The sequence below is a fragment of the Phyllobates terribilis genome, unplaced genomic scaffold (genome assembly GCF_046119375.1).
Source record: "Phyllobates terribilis strain yellow unplaced genomic scaffold, ASM4611937v1 Scaffold_61__1_contigs__length_8056638, whole genome shotgun sequence".
NCBI classification, from domain to species: domain Eukaryota; kingdom Metazoa; phylum Chordata; class Amphibia; order Anura; family Dendrobatidae; genus Phyllobates; species Phyllobates terribilis.
The window spans coordinates 2,414,039-2,430,383 of NW_027362821.1; positions in this window are offsets into that span (position 1 = coordinate 2,414,039).

The following is a 16,345-nucleotide window of genomic DNA, read 5'->3' on the forward strand; positions in this document are numbered from 1 at the left end:
ATATATTACTTATTGTACTACTGGAGTTATTTTAATTTATGTTTTTATTTTTATAAATGTAGCTATTTAATATTCTTATTATTAATAACCTGCTATATTTTACATTATTATTATTCTTTCCTATCACTACTAATACTACCCTATAACTACAGTATTGATCCAGAAGAAGGCAAAAACCCCTGGACACCTTCAGCCAATTTGTGTCACAGGGGAAAAATTCCTTCTTGACCCCGAGAAAAGGCGATCAGTCCTAGGACCCTGGATCACACTGCTATTCTACCTACTACTATTACTACTGTTATTTTATTACTATTTTATTTATTTCTTACTATTATCACTAGTATTATTGCTCTTATTACACTAATACTGATACACTACCACTATATTACACTATCCTGCTGTTATTTGGTGGTCTTATACTTACCAGCCGGTATTGCCGTATGTGATGTTATCGGCAGAGAGGTTCCAGCAGGATGGTCCACATGATGTTCCTCTTTCCTCTCAAATACCGGTTGATGTACTGGCGGAAGTTGGTCTGGTTCTCCTTCTTCCTTCTTGTTGTTGGGATCGGTTGTCTTCTTTTCTGGCCTTTGGCCGTCACTTCCCCCCTAGGGATCTTGATGTGGAGTTTCATCGTCTTTGCTTTCTCTTCTTTCTCTTCTTCCTCTTCATCCAGGTAGGCGCACAGTTCTTTTAGTGTCTTCTGTCTTAAATCCATGATGTCCAGCTTTATCTTCTTTGCTGCTTTCTCCTCTTCTTCCTTCTCTTCTTCCTCGTCTTCCTCTTCATCCAGGTACTTGCGCCGTTCTTTTAGTTCCTCGCGCCTTTCTTCCCTCTTTCTTTTCTCCCTGGCTTTATACTCTTCGATGCATCTTCTTTGGGCAATGGGGTTGGTCGGCATAAGGCGCTGGAAGAGAAGAGATGAAGTTAGGAGGCTACAAGGAAGATCCGAATACACAGCTACCTTATAGAAGAGGCCGTAGCGTTGCCCGGAGTCGTCTCACTGACCTCCTTCTTGTAGAGGGGAGAAGGGAGAAACTTCACACAATATGCCAGTCTCCTCAGCTGTTCCTCAGGACTGATGTAATCTGCAGAAAACACAACCAGATATTAGGAGCAATCCTCAGCGTACAAAGAGGACGTATGTATGTTAAGACTGTCAGAAGGAGCTCACTGATGGATTCTCAGTTAACTAGTTCTGCAGCCAGCAATAGACAGTACAGCACAGAGGGTACAGGAGGCAAACTGTGCACAATTTTCAATAAAACTCAGAAAAATATTTACCACCAAGTATATGCATTAAAGGAAAGAAAATGTCCCCACAGATGAGTCTGTTTAATGAAAGCCCCAGAAAGCCATGTAACAAGAGTATAGAGAACGGTGAGTGAGTGATGGATACTACCTGCTCCAACGCTGGCAGAATACTCCATCCCCATGGTGTCCGCTGATATCTTCTCTTGTAGAAATGTCTCCACAATCTATAAAACCTCAGGAGGCGTCAGCAGAGGGTTTGGGGATTGGCTGATATTTCTTTGGTCTTAGAAACATTGGCTATAAATAATTCGGGGGCTCTGCTGGGGAAAGGGCAAATTGGGAAATGTGTAGGATATTTACTGTTCTGTATCTGAGCTTCATTAAAGGGGAATTATCAGATGGAACAAGTCATCCCCTTATCCCTGGGCTCGGTGACGACTGATAGATCAGTGGGGTCCGACCGCGGGAAACTCCAGCAATCACCAAAAAAGGGCAGTGACCCCCATTAGAAGTGATGGCTGGATCCTTCCAGATGGGAGATGTGATGAGTGTGGCGCCCCCCACTGGTGTCTCAGCGTATCATGTGTTGGGGAATAATGACTTCTCCTCTGGTAAATGGGCTGATTGCTGTCAGTTGTGGTCGCTGAGTGCGTGTGATGGGATGTGGCTCCGTCCATTATATTATATCACGTCTTATACCTATAATCTCTCGCTGATCGCAGGTGTCTGTCTTCACACTCAGATCAGATGGAACAAACTGACCACATAGGAGGTTTTTTTTTTTTTCAAATTCAAACCGAGCAATCCTATTGGCTGAGTATGACTGTCGTTACCATGGTGACAGAATTTTAAAGGGACAGAACATTAATAATGTATAATAGTGTATTTTATGACATATTTCACATAATAGTGGCTGATATATGGACCTGTACAGATAATATGTGGGCGCACACTTCTATAACTCCTCATATTTTTCATACAGCAATTTGGTGGTGCTGCAGAGATATTTTGGGCGTAATATAACTTGTGCTGGCAATTGATCATCTATAAAGTAGTCTGGTAATGTATGTAATGGTCCTAAGATTGTGGGTTTATGTTCAATACAAATCTAAATATTAATCAGACGTCACTCCCTGCTATTTGAAGGGTTTTTGTCTCTTTCCCTATGTCAGAGTAGTATCACATATAGCTCGGATACGCTGCAGCCTTCAGAACAATGAGGTCCGTTGTGGCTTTTCCCTGCACATTCGGCCATTATATAAGTGACGGCAGCTGCGTTGTGTCCCTGCACGGCTGATAGCGTCGCTGTGCAGGGATTCAGTATGGTGGAGCTGCGGCTCTTTTCTTTTATGGGTCGATACAAGTCTTGTTCAGACATATAAATATGCCTTGATTACATTGTAGAAAAGAAGGGTGACATTACAGGAGTTCCATACATTCTCAGTGTAAGATCAGTGGGGTCGGACCCCCGGCACCAGGGAGTATACAGAAGGAGCTTGTGAATGTCTTACTTTAGTGGTCTTGTAAGCTCCTCATCCCACACTTTTCCTGTATAGGACATATAGCTTTTCTGTATACATAACTCTTATGTAAAAACAACATCCTCCATGCACATTTCTGTAGGTTGCCTGATGGTTCAGGTGTATTTACATAATTTTTTTCTACTGCCCGACCTAACAGCGTTAGCTTGCTCTTTTAGCAATCCAATTGTGCTGTTTCACATTTGGGGCGATTGTGTCAGCAGCAGGTTTCATTGTGGGTTATATAATGGGCACTATTTTTATAGGCTTATTTGGATATTAATGCCTTTGTGAATAGATACTTTGCTGCTACCTTGCTCTTTATTATATTGTGGTGGGCAGTCTGTAGTCATATATTGAGATTTTCTGTGACTAGTTGGGCATATATATGTGAGGATTAACCATATCAGTACCTTGCAATGGTTTTGTTATTCATTGGGCAATTGTTGCTTTTTAGTGTTTTTTTTTAACATGTCTTGTATGTTTAGTCTTTAATAAAATTCTATATTTTTGCTATTCCTTGGTGATCCCTGTCATTGCATCCTTTCTTTCTCCTTGTTTCTTTGCATCTCTATTATGTAGCTGCAGGGTTAGGGACGGCCGGTTCCTTGCAGGAATAGTTATCAGGACGGGTGCGGTTTCTGCTGTAATAACTCATTCATGTGACCCATCAGTCATCACCCGATCAGCCGGGCAATGCTCAGCACAGGCCGCCGTCATCCCACTTCTCTACATCTATTATATAGACACTCCACAACTGCTCCTTCTCTTCACAATTCAGAAAGATTTTTTATTTTTTTTATTTATTTTTTATTTCCGCAGCCATGCAGTGACGCTAGGTAGGTGCAGAGCTAAAGGGAAACCCACCTCAGAAGAAAATTCTAGGGTCCTGATCACTAGAGATGAGAGCTTAAAGGGAACCTGTCACTAGGTTTTTGCCATATATTCCGAGAGCAGCATGATGTAGAGACAGAGACCCTGATTCCAGCGATGTGTCACTTTCTGGGCTGCTTGCTGGTGTTTTGATAAAATCTTTGTTTTATCAGTAGGAGGTTGTGACTAGAAGACTAGTAAACCTGCAACCAGGTATCCCTCATTTTTCAGGAGTGGTCCAAATTAAATAAAAAAGCGGTCTATAGGGCGCTAAAAGAATGAACACTAGAAGTGAAAAAAATTTTAGGACTAAAAAATAATTTAATGAGCCCTTTCCACAAAGCGTTTCGATAGTGAACTATCTTCCTCAGGTGGTACATGGCGTGCTTTTTCTCCCTTTCTCTTTTCTCATTTTTCACAAGGTCTGTATAGCAGCCTTCTGCCTATGCACAGTGTACACAGAAAGCTGCCAATCAGTGGTGCAGCCGTATATATGTGACACCCCAGGGGTCTGGTTGCCACAGTGATAGAGATATTATGTCTGAGAGCAGGTGGGAGGTCCTTTGGTCAGGGATCCTGTGCATGCCACACCTCCTGCCCAGTCTTGGGAGGGGAAGAACTTCCCCTGTATAAACCCGGGGCTGAGGCAGGGTGAGTCAGACAAGGAGAGTGGAGAAGAGAAGCAGCATAGGAAACAGCAGAGTTACAAGGAGTCAGGGGCTGGCAGCTACAGAGCTCGCCCTGACTAAGAAGATTCTTTACCGGACCCGGAGTCCGAGGCTGTGGGGACTAAATCCTACCCAGCAGCAGAATCCGTCGGGCAGGGGATTTCAGGTCCTCTGGCCCAGAAGCCTGAAGGCACGGTCACACGCGTGGGACCAGCACCGCCATCGTGGAGCGGAAGCCATTAGAAGGCCCCGAGTCACCGGCCATACGGGTGAGCACCACACGGTACACTCAGGGACGTGGGCTACTTACATCAGCTTCTAGCAAGGTAGCCAGAAGAGTACAGTCAGTTTGGGAGGCCTACAACTACGCCTGGCCAGGGGAGATCCCATCTGCTCAAGGACTGACCAGGCCCCGTTCGCTAGCAAGTACTCCGGGAGGGTCTATCGTTGTTACCAGTAAAGACCCTGAACTACACCGTACCGTCTCTGAGTGGTTCCTGCTACCCCCATCATCCACGTCGGCTGCCCTGAGACCATACCCCTCCCGTTGGGGGTTATACTATCACGCTGCACAATCCTACCACCGGTCTCAGCGGTCTGCCCTGCAGCAGCAGCTTCCTGGCTGCACTCAACGGGTGGCGTAGTCATCAACTATTTACTACTAATAGACTGCCGTCTAGTTTGACTCCCTGGGCACGGACCGGGTCACCGCCACGAGATTACAACCCTCCACGGATCCGGCTCCGGGTAAGCTCCCGCGTGCGCACCGCAGCGCGACACAGGCCCAGGGGCGCGTCAACTTTGGCGTAGTCGGCAGGATTTCGTGCCCGCAACCACCGGGTACTGCGTGCCTGAAAAGCAAAGACTGTTCAAACTTACCAGTGGTGAAGGTTTCCCGCCATCCGGCGCCATCTTCTACCTTCTTCCCGCCATCCGCGAAGTTTTCCACGCCATCCGGTGCCATCTTCGACCTTCCCGCCATCCGTGGAGTTTTCCCGCCATTGGACGCCATCTTGAGGACGCCGCGCGGGAAGAAGAGGGGCGTGGACTCCGAAAGCGCGCGAGAACTGAAGCCCCGCCTCACGTCCGGACGTTGCGTAAGGTCCTGGAAGGAGCCCAGCAGACGCCGACGTCACAGGAGCGCGACGGAAGGTCCTCAACCCTGACGATCCACTGCGGAGCCGCGGCCTACGGAAGAGGATCATCGCAAGGTAGGCCACGGTCCACTAGGGGGGAGGAAGATGTCGGATACGGAGGAGAGCTTCACTGCCTCAACCCCCGCCAGCGCTACCGCTGCTGCAGTTATGCCCTTCACCATGCCCTATATCCCGGGAGCAGCTTGGCTACCCCAGTACTCAGGGGAGTCACATACCCTGCATGACTTTAGAGAAAAGCTGGATAGCCTCTTCCAGGTGTACCCCCTCACAGAAGAGCAAAAAGTGAGCATCCTGGTGGCCCAACTAACCGGGGCAGCCAAAAGGGAAGTAAAATCCTGGCCACCTGGGAGGAAGACTGTCGCAGGGATACTAACCCGGCTGAAGGACACCTTTGATACCCGCACCTCAGCCGAGATTAAGCTTAGATTCTACGGGTGCAAGCAGCGAGCGCATGAGAGTATAAGGGACTATGCACTAAACCTACAAGAGGCCCTGAGGGCCATAAAGCAGACCGACCCTGATGGGGTGGGAAACGAGGACAGGCTGTTGACTGAACAATTTATAGAGGGTTTATATTGCAATGCCCACCGAACCCAGTTGCGGGCAATGGCCTTACAGGATCCCCATCTGGACTTTGCACAGTTCAAGGACAGAGCCATCCGGGTGCTCCGAGAACCGGCACCAGGTGGCGTTGTGACCCACAGACGCCCCACTACCACTTACTACCAGGAGGCGGCGCCCTTGTCAGCAGGGCCTGTGGGAGCTGATGCGCAGGCTTTGGACAATGACCCGGCTCCAGACCTACACCATCAGGTCCAAGAGCTAGCTAAGAGCGTTGCTGCGCTAACCCGAACTGTGCAGTCTTTACAGGTTTCCACCCCAGGGAAGATCCAGCTGGCATCCGGACCGGAGGACATCCCGTGGCGTCGACCAAGGAGGACCCCACCGGCCAGAGGAAGACCCAGTGACCGATACAGTGAGGACGGACGACCCATCTGCCGCCGCTGCAATCAACCCGGACATATGGCAAGGTACTGTTCTTTAAACGGGCACAACCTGGGGTAGAGGGCCAACCCCCAGGAAAAAGATCACCAGGCCCATCGAACTGGCGCGACAGATATGTGGGAGGACGTCCAGTCTTGCCTGTGGTACTGGATGGCATTCCCATGAGTGCCCTACTGGACACCGGGTCACAGGTCACCACCATCCCGTACGTGCTCTTCAAGCAGTACTGGAATGACTCGGATATTACCCGCTACCCCGACGACGACTTGAGTATCATCGCCAGCAATGGTCAGCCCGTGCCACAGATCGGATTTAAAGAGGTGACCATGAAAATTGGTAGAGTCGAACTGGCCGCACAGGGACTGATCATTGTAGATATCGATAAACATGAGAGTCACCCAAAAATAACTCTAGGAACTAATGTAATTGAAAATTGTCTTGCAGAGGTGATTTTCCTTTTACAGCAGGTTGCCAAGAATGCCAGCTCCGGCGAGCAGCGGGTGCTCCAGAAAGAGATCCGGGCACTGATGCAACGGCAACAAGTGGAACTCTCCGGCGGTGAGATTGGTAGCGTAAGAATGTGTGACCCTTTTCCTATTGCCATGCCCCCAAAAAGTGAAATGATGATTTGGTGCCGGGCAGCTATTGGTCTGAGAGGTAGAGATTACCAGGCAATGGTAGAACCAGTTTACTCAGACAGTAGGCCCACCATTTTGACAGCACGGGGGGTGGTCAATGTACGCCATGGGAGGGTGCCCATTCACATAATAAATATCGGGGAGAGGGAAGTGTACCTGCCCCGGTATGCCACGCTAGCCAAATTATATACCACTAATCAAAGTTCTATACAATCTGTGGAACCCTTGCCTCCATCTCACCCGGAGGAAGGTAACGGCTCTAAGAAAGACATGGAGGACTGGTGTCAGCAACTACATTTGGGTACTGACTCCACTCCCTCACATCAGAAACAAGGAGTCTATCGGGTGGTTCAAGAGTATGAGAGAGTGTTTAGTAAACACCCGTTAGACTTCGGGCGAGTCAAGGGGGTAGAACATCGCATCCCCACGGGAGATCATCCTCCCATAAAAGAGAGGTATCGACCCGTACCCCCCTGCACATTACCAACACGCCAAGGGGATGCTTAGAGATATGAAGGAGGCTGGGGTAATCCGGGATAGTTGTAGCCCCTGGGCAGCCCCATTAGTTTTAGTCAAAAAGAAAGACAACACCATGAGGATGTGTGTAGATTACCGGAAAATCAACCGTATCACACACAAGGATGCGTACCCCTTACCAAGGATAGAGGAGTCATTGGCTGCTTTAAGATCTGCTAACTTCTTCTCTACCTTGGATCTCACTAGCGGGTACTGGCAGGTTCCTGTAGCAGAGGCGGACCGGGAGAAGACCGCATTCACCACCCCGATGGGACTTAGCGAGTTCACCTGCATGCCGTTCGGACTCTGCAACGCACCAGGAACCTTCCAACGCCTAATGGAGTGTTGTCTGGGCCACAGAAACTTCGAGACGGTCCTGTTGTACCTGGACGATGTCATCGTATATTCCAAGACGTATGAGGACCACCTGAAACACCTGGCGGAAGTGTTCGAGGCTCTGGCGAGTTACGGCCTAAAGGTGAAACCCTCCAAGTGTCACCTCCTGAAACCAAAGGTGCAGTACCTGGGACACGTGGTGAGCGCTGACGGAGTGGCTCCCGACCCCGATAAGATCACCTCAATTAAGGGATGGCCAAGCCCCTCCAGCGTAAAAGAAGTGCGGCAGTTCCTCGGGTTGGTAGGCTACTACCGAAGGTTTATTCCCGGTTTCACCAAAAAGGCAGCACCTATGCAGGACCTCCTGATAGGCCAGTCCCGGAAGGCCAAGAACCAGAAGCCGCCCTTCAAATGGGAAGAGCTGGAAGAAGAGTCCTTCCGCCAGCTGAAGATGGCCCTCACGGGGGACGAAATCCTGGCGTACCCGGATTATAGCCAGCCCTTTATCCTCTACACCGACGCCAGTAACATCGGGCTAGGAGCCGTACTGTCCCAGATCCAGCAGGGGAAGGAACGAGTAATCGCCTACGCCAGCCGAAAACTGCGACCCACCGAAAGGAACCCCGAGAATTACAGCTCATTTAAGTTAGAGTTCCTGGCCGTAGTATGGGCAATCACTGAGCGCTTTAAGCATTACCTCGCTTCTTCCCGGTTCACCGTGTACACGGATAACAACCCGCTGACACACCTGGACACGGCAAGACTCGGTGCCCTGGAGCAGAGGTGGATGGCCCGTCTGTCCAACTACGAGTTCACAATTAAATACCGGGCAGGACGCTCCAATACCAACGCGGACGCCCTGTCCAGGATGCCCAACCTGCCGGACGGAGGAGAAGATCCGGAGGGACTGGAAGAAGTTGAACTCCCTGCGTTCCACCGTCATGGGACTATTCAGTATTCCCACCGGGTAAGGAGTAAGCAGGCTGCTACGTTGAACCCCTTACCCCACTACAACTGGGCGGAAACGCAAGACAGCGACCCTGCCGTCCGACTGGTGAAGGAGATGCTGACTCGGCCGGAGGCTCGCCTTGAACCAGACGCTCCGGAGGAAGCCAAACAACTATGGGCAGAGAAGAGTCGACTGTTCCTTTACAAAGGGAAGTTGTGCCGCAGAATGGTTAACTCCCGGACGCATGAATTACTCTGGCAAGTAGTGGTGCCACGAAGAGACGCAGCCATGGTGATGGAGGCATACCACGACGGAGCTGGACACTTTGGGTGGAAAAAGCTGGAGTTCCTGCTGCGCGAGCGGTTCCACTGGGTAGGCATGAGGGGAACCATCGAGAAGTGGTGCAGAGATTGTGGCCCGTGCAACCTGAGAAGGAAGGACCGAGCCAGCCAGAAGACTCCCCTGCAGTCCATCGTCACCCGGCAACCGTTGGAACTGGTAGCCTTGGATCATGTAAAACTGACCCCAAGCAGAAGTGGCTACGTCTACGCGTTAACCATCGTGGATCATTACTCCCGGTTCTTGTTTGTCCTCCCCGTCAAGGACTTAACGGCTCAAACAGCAGCTAGAGCCTTCCAGCAGCACTTCTGCCGTCCACACGGGTACCCGGACCAAGTGCTGACGGACCAGGGACCTGCCTTTGAAGCGGAGGTCTTTCAGGAATTCTGCAATCTGTATGGCTGCCGGAAGATAAGGACGACACCCTACCATCCGCAGACTAATGGACTTTGTGAAAAAATGAACCAGGTGGTAATGGATCTTCTAAAAACGTTGCCCCTGGAAGAACGCAGTCTGTGGCCTGAGAAGCTGCCCGATCTGGTGGACCTATACAACCACATCCCGGTAGGTTCCACCAACTGTACCCCGGCTTACCTAATGGGGGCAAGACCTGGTAAGTTACCTGTTGACCTGGAAATGGGAGTCCTGACCCCCGAGGACACTTCACCAGAAACAGACTGGGACACAGAGAGGCAGCAGCAGTACCGGAGAGTACAGGAGAGCGTGGAGCGAAGTCTCTGTCAGGCTAGGGAAAGACAAGAGAAAACTTACAACCAGTATGCTCCCGCTGTTCCCCTGGTACCCGGAGAGCAGGTCTTGAAGAGGAAGAGACGGCTCCACAAGTTGGACGACCAGTGGGAGAAGGACCCGTACACCGTACTGCCCTCAAGCCACGAGAACCCGAAGGTCTGTACCATCAGTAAAGACGGAGGGGAAACCACAGCCATTGTATCCCGGGACCACCTGAAGAAGTGTCCCGAACAACTGAGGAACCCTGAAGAGGAACAAGAAGACCATCGACCCGTGGAAGAAAGGGAAGATATGGTTAGTACCGTGCTCGGGGACTTTCCTCAGTCTTGGACTCAAGTCAATGGTGCAGTTGTGGTACCCGTACTCACCTTCCTCCAACCATCATCCCAAGAACCTACGGAGCAACGGGTAGAGCTGGAAGAACAGCCGGTCCAGGAGGCAGAAGACTCCACACAAGCAGAACAGGAGAATCAACCCTCTGCTTATAGTGAGCCTGCCGTACCCCTAGTGAGACAAAGAGCCGGTAGACAGCTGCCCAGTTTACCCTTGACAGCTCCTACACCCTGTAGTTCAGGGCCAGACAGTCAGCTCCGTAGGTCCACTCGGGCCACTAGAGGCCAGTTACCCGCACGCTGGAGAATTTAAAGTGTATAAATTGTTTTATCTATGTTTTTCTGTGTCTTGTTGCTTGTGTATAATTTTGTGTTTCTAGTTATTTTTAGGAAACCTTGGTGGATTTACCGGGAATCCTAGTATATAGTTGGAGCGTAACCCAGGATGGACTAGAGACTGTTAAGGACTCGGGGTAGGACAGACCCCTACCTGGTTACGTCTCCCTGTGTTGGTGAAATGGACACCTTTGCTTTTCTTCAAAGACTGCATCCGGTTGCGGACACGCCGTAACCATCTTATGTGTTTTTCTTATAGTATTGTTATTGTTATACTTTGTTATGTTTTTCTAAATGTGTTTAGTCCCGGAGTACTAAATTTCACTAGGGGGGAATGTGACACCCCAGGGGTCTGGTTGCCACAGTGATAGAGATATTATGTCTGAGAGCAGGTGGGAGGTCCTTTGGTCAGGGATCCTGTGCATGCCACACCTCCTGCCCAGTCTTGGGAGGGGAAGAACTTCCCCTGTATAAACCCGGGGCTGAGGCAGGGTGAGTCAGACAAGGAGAGTGGAGAAGAGAAGCAGCATAGGAAACAGCAGAGTTACAAGGAGTCAGGGGCTGGCAGCTACAGAGCTCGCCCTGACTAAGAAGATTCTTTACCGGACCCGGAGTCCGAGGCTGTGGGGACTAAATCCTACCCAGCAGCAGAATCCGTCGGGCAGGGGATTTCAGGTCCTCTGGCCCAGAAGCCTGAAGGCACGGTCACACGCGTGGGACCAGCACCGCCATCGTGGAGCGGAAGCCATTAGAAGGCCCCGAGTCACCGGCCATACGGGTGAGCACCACACGGTACACTCAGGGACGTGGGCTACTTACATCAGCTTCTAGCAAGGTAGCCAGAAGAGTACAGTCAGTTTGGGAGGCCTACAACTACGCCTGGCCAGGGGAGATCCCATCTGCTCAAGGACTGACCAGGCCCCGTTCGCTAGCAAGTACTCCGGGAGGGTCTATCGTTGTTACCAGTAAAGACCCTGAACTACACCGTACCGTCTCTGAGTGGTTCCTGCTACCCCCATCATCCACGTCGGCTGCCCTGAGACCATACCCCTCCCGTTGGGGGTTATACTATCACGCTGCACAATCCTACCACCGGCCTCAGCGGTCTGCCCTGCAGCAGCAGCTTCCTGGCTGCACTCAACGGGTGGCGTAGTCATCAACTATTTACTACTAATAGACTGCCGTCTAGTTTGACTCCCTGGGCACGGACCGGGTCACCGCCACGAGATTACAACCCTCCACGGATCTGGCTCCGGGTAAGCTCCCGCGTGCGCACCGCAGCGCGACACAGGCCCAGGGGCGCGTCATATACGGAGCTCAGCATTCAGAGCACTGCTAGATCTGCAGTAGATAAAACTAAAATTTATCAAAACTGCAGCGAAATAAGGGACACATTTCTGGAATCAGGTTTCTGCCCTTACATCATGCAGATGGGATAGCAAAACCTGGTGGCAGATTCCATTTTAGAGCCATCGGATATTACCTTGTGACCTCTCAAAGGGGAACTTGATGTCTAGGATGGTTATTATTTCCAAACCATTACAAAATGTCATGTGTCTCTTGATGCGGGATAACTTGTATGTAATGTGTTGTATGTTAGGTCTATGAACAGTACAAGTCCTTCAGTATAGGGTTACCTGAGAAGCGTACCCAGCATGAAGCAGGACTTGTATTATGTTTTGTCAGGGATGATTAATGTCTGAGTGCTTTATGCTGCATTCTGCAGTCATCTCTCTGCCATCCTCCGTACACCCATCGCCGTCCTGTTCTCACACTTCTTTATTTGGCTTTTTTCTTGTGGTCGTAATATGGAGCATGTTGTATCCATAAAGCGGTCAGATTTGCCGGACCTCATGCTGTTCTGCCGAATCAGACCTAGATCATTATTGGGGGCTGGGGCACCTCCAATTCAAGACGGTAGACAAATCGTGTCTTGTGAGACTGCACGCTCCAGCACCCACAATACTGGAGCATCGGTTAGGTTTACACATATCCACCTGTTGTGTTTTCTTTTGGGACACAGCAGTTTGTAGAATTGTCATCATTAATGTTTTCTTTTTTTTATCTTTCCAGTATTACTGAAATTCAGAAAGATGTGGAGTACAGACTGCCAATCACCTTTAAGAACTTCACCATCAGCATCAATATGTAAGTGACACGGGGTGCTATTGTCTTAGTTGAGAGATTACGTTGCATTTGTTGGGGTTATTAAATGTGAACCTAATGGGAATTAAAGGGATTGTCCTCTACTTTGATATTGATAACATCAGCATTGGGTATCAATATCAAATCGATGGGGTTCTGACAGCCCCCCAGAGAGGGAGCCGCGTGCTCCTATTCACTTGTGAAGATGGCCCCCACTGATTCCATATTAATGACCTATCCAATGGGTAAGTGATCAATATCAAGGTAGTGGGCAACCCCTTAAAGAAAGCAGACCATATTAGGTACTTCTAGAATATCTTTGTCCCATGCTGTTGATAGACCCCACCGCGTGTAATCGGTACCCTACAATGACTTGTCATCCATAGTCATGTCTTGTAGCACTGGAGCCATTAAATGATGTTGCTTGGCGGCTCATGACGTCACTATAGATGATGTGTATTAATGCAAGTTGTTTAATTGCTACTAATAAGAAATCACTTTAAATCAATATGGAGGCTTATAGGGTCCTCTCAGCTTCCTTTTACATATGGAAGTAGTGGTAGAACAGTATCGTCGATTGTCCCTCCCCAGAAAAATTATCCTTTTTTTTTTTTGCAGAGCTCCGATGTGCCAGTCAAAAGGAAATGGAGTGTCTGCAGATTGGTGTGGGAGTGCAGAGGGGCGTGTCCGTGCACTTGAAAGGAGCTGTCTAAGTGCAGGGATACGCCCCAGTGCACTTCCAGCCGGATTTGCAGATGTTTTCCACACTAGATTTGTCATGATGGACTCATCAGATCTCTTATAACACCATTACGATCATATGTCAAGGTGCTGACGTCCCTTTATGCCTTACGCTACGTGCCACCTAAATGGATTTTCCATTGAGATGAGATGAGGGTGTTGGGTATTTTCCCCGGACCTGTCACGTTTCTGTAGGCTGCAGTCATGTATCCCGCATCTTGCTCTAATACTTTGTTTTTATTGCAGTTTACTTCCGCCACAATTTCCTCAAGACAAACCTCTCACCACAGTCTTTCCACCGATAAGACATCACCTGGCGGACAAGCAAGGCCCCAATGTCACCTGTCCTTTACTACATAATGTAAGGAGACTTGGGAGATTTTGAGCACTGGACTTAGGAATGTTGTAATTTAACCTTTCAATGACTGAGGTGTTTTTTTTTTATAAAGTGGATCTGTGTGGTCTCCTGACACATCTGTTTTAGTAATCTTATAAACCCTATAAAATCACAAATGTGCAGAATTTGTGTTTCAGACCACTGTGCAGTGCCTTTGAAGGCTATGTTCACACATTGCGTTTTTTTCAGCGTTTTTTTAATGCAAATTTTCAGCTGTGTTTTACAGTACAAGCAAAGTCTATGAGATTTCAGAAATCTCATGCTCACACCCTGGTTTTTGTATGATCAGTATTTTGTGATTTGCATTGTTTTTTGCTGAATAGAGCACGTCACTTCTTTCAGTGTATTTCACCCATTGAAAGTAATGTGTAGTGAAAAAACGCCTAGTGTGAACATAGCCTTACATCTAATTGACAATGGGGTGTTACCTTACTCCTTGTCCATGTCTAATCAGTTTGGACAGTAGGCATAATCACTACGACCAGGGGCCTGGCAGTGGCCAGTTGTCAATGTATCCACACATTTCCAGAAGATTGGCACAACGCAGAGGACCTGGGAAGAAGAGATGCCACGGTATTGTTACTTCATAGGGAATACACCTCTTTATTTTGGTAGATGAGGTCTTTGTCAAACACATCTTCAGCAAAGGAGAACGAAATGAAAGGATTAATGTATGTGTTAATGACCCGGTTCTGCGTGTGCTCTACGTAAAATGTGGCTGCAGATGGCTGTGCTGCATCGACACGGGAGGTTTGGGAGCCCCCTTACATCTAATGGGTGGGGGTCTTACATTGAGGTCCCCACTTCAGACATTTCTGATATTTCCAGTGAATTTTCCAAGGAAGTTTCAGATAAAAATACCATAAGAAAATGTGGTCAACCTTGTTTTAGTTTTTTTTTTTAATATATAAGATTTTTAGTCATAGTCTTTGTTATGCTCACATAGAAGACCGGTGGGTTTTTTCTTTTTTAGTAACAAAGTATATACAGTGAGGAAAATAAGTATTGGATACACTGACGATTTTGCAAGTTTTCCCACCTACAAAGAATGGAGAGGGCTGTAATTTTTATCGTAGGTACACTTCACCTGTGAGAGACAGAATCTAAAAATAAAAAACAGAAAATAACATTTTATAATTTTTACATACTTATTTCATGCAATTATGCAAATTAATTATTTGATACAATAGAAAAACAGATCTTAATATTTGGTACGGAAACCTTTGTTTGCAATTACAGAGGTCAGACGTTTCCTGTAGTTCTTGACCAAGTTTGCAGACACTGCAGCAGGAATTTTGGACCACTCCTCCATACAGATCTTCTCCAGATCTTTCAAGTTTCGGGACTGTTGCTGGGTGCAGTTGTCCTGTCCCCTTTGCAGAAAAGCACCCCCAAAGTATAAGGTTTCCCCCAGCATGCTTCTCAGTTGGGACGGTGTTCTTGGGGTTGTACTCATCCTTCTTCTTTCTCCAAACACGGCAAGTGGAGTTGATGCCAAAAAGTCCTATTTTGGTCTCATCTGACCACATGACCCTCTCCCATGCCTCCTCTGGATCACCCAGATGGTCATTGGCGAACTTCAAATGGGCCTGGACATGTGCTGGCGTGAGCAGGGGACCTTGCGTGCCCTGCAGGAGTTTAATCCATGACGGCATAGTGTGTTACTAATGGTAATGTTTGAGACTGTAGTCTCGGCTCTCTTCAGGTCATTGACCAGGTCCTCCTGTGTAGTTCTGGGCTGATTCCTGACCTTTCTCAGAATCATCCTTATCCCACGGGTCGAGATCTTGCATGGAGCCCCAGACCGAGGAAGATTGACAGTCATATTGTGTTTCTTCCGTTTTCTAATAATTGTGCCAATGTGACGCCCTGCTGTGCATGGAGTCACAGACCAAAGGGGGGTGCATTTCAGGTTTTCTCCACAAGAGGCCCTCAGAGCATTCACACACCTCCACCCTACCTCAGAACCACCAGAGGGAGCCCTTTAGTGAATATATAAAGGAGGGTGGAGGCAGGAAGAGGGGAAGTTCAGTCAGTTATCTAAGGAGTGAGTCCAGTCAGGAGTCTCTGCTGAGACACAGAAGGTTAGTGACTCAGCAGGCTTCTGCTGAGAGGAGTTGTTTGGAGTCTGCTGCAAGCAGCTCAGAGAGAGACAGCTAGGAGCGTTGCCGACGCTCTAAAGAGCGGCAGAAGAGGCAGCCAGCTTACTGCCAGTGTGTATAGCCTAGTGAGGGCCCAGAGTAGGCCGAAGGCTAGTGGAACAGTAGCATCGGGGACCGAGGAGCTTCATAAGCTCACCCCAGAAATATACCGGACACCGGCTCCGAGTCTGCAGAGCAGTATACCCTCTGTGGAAAACAACCGGATCTTTCCTGGAAGACTTCAGGTC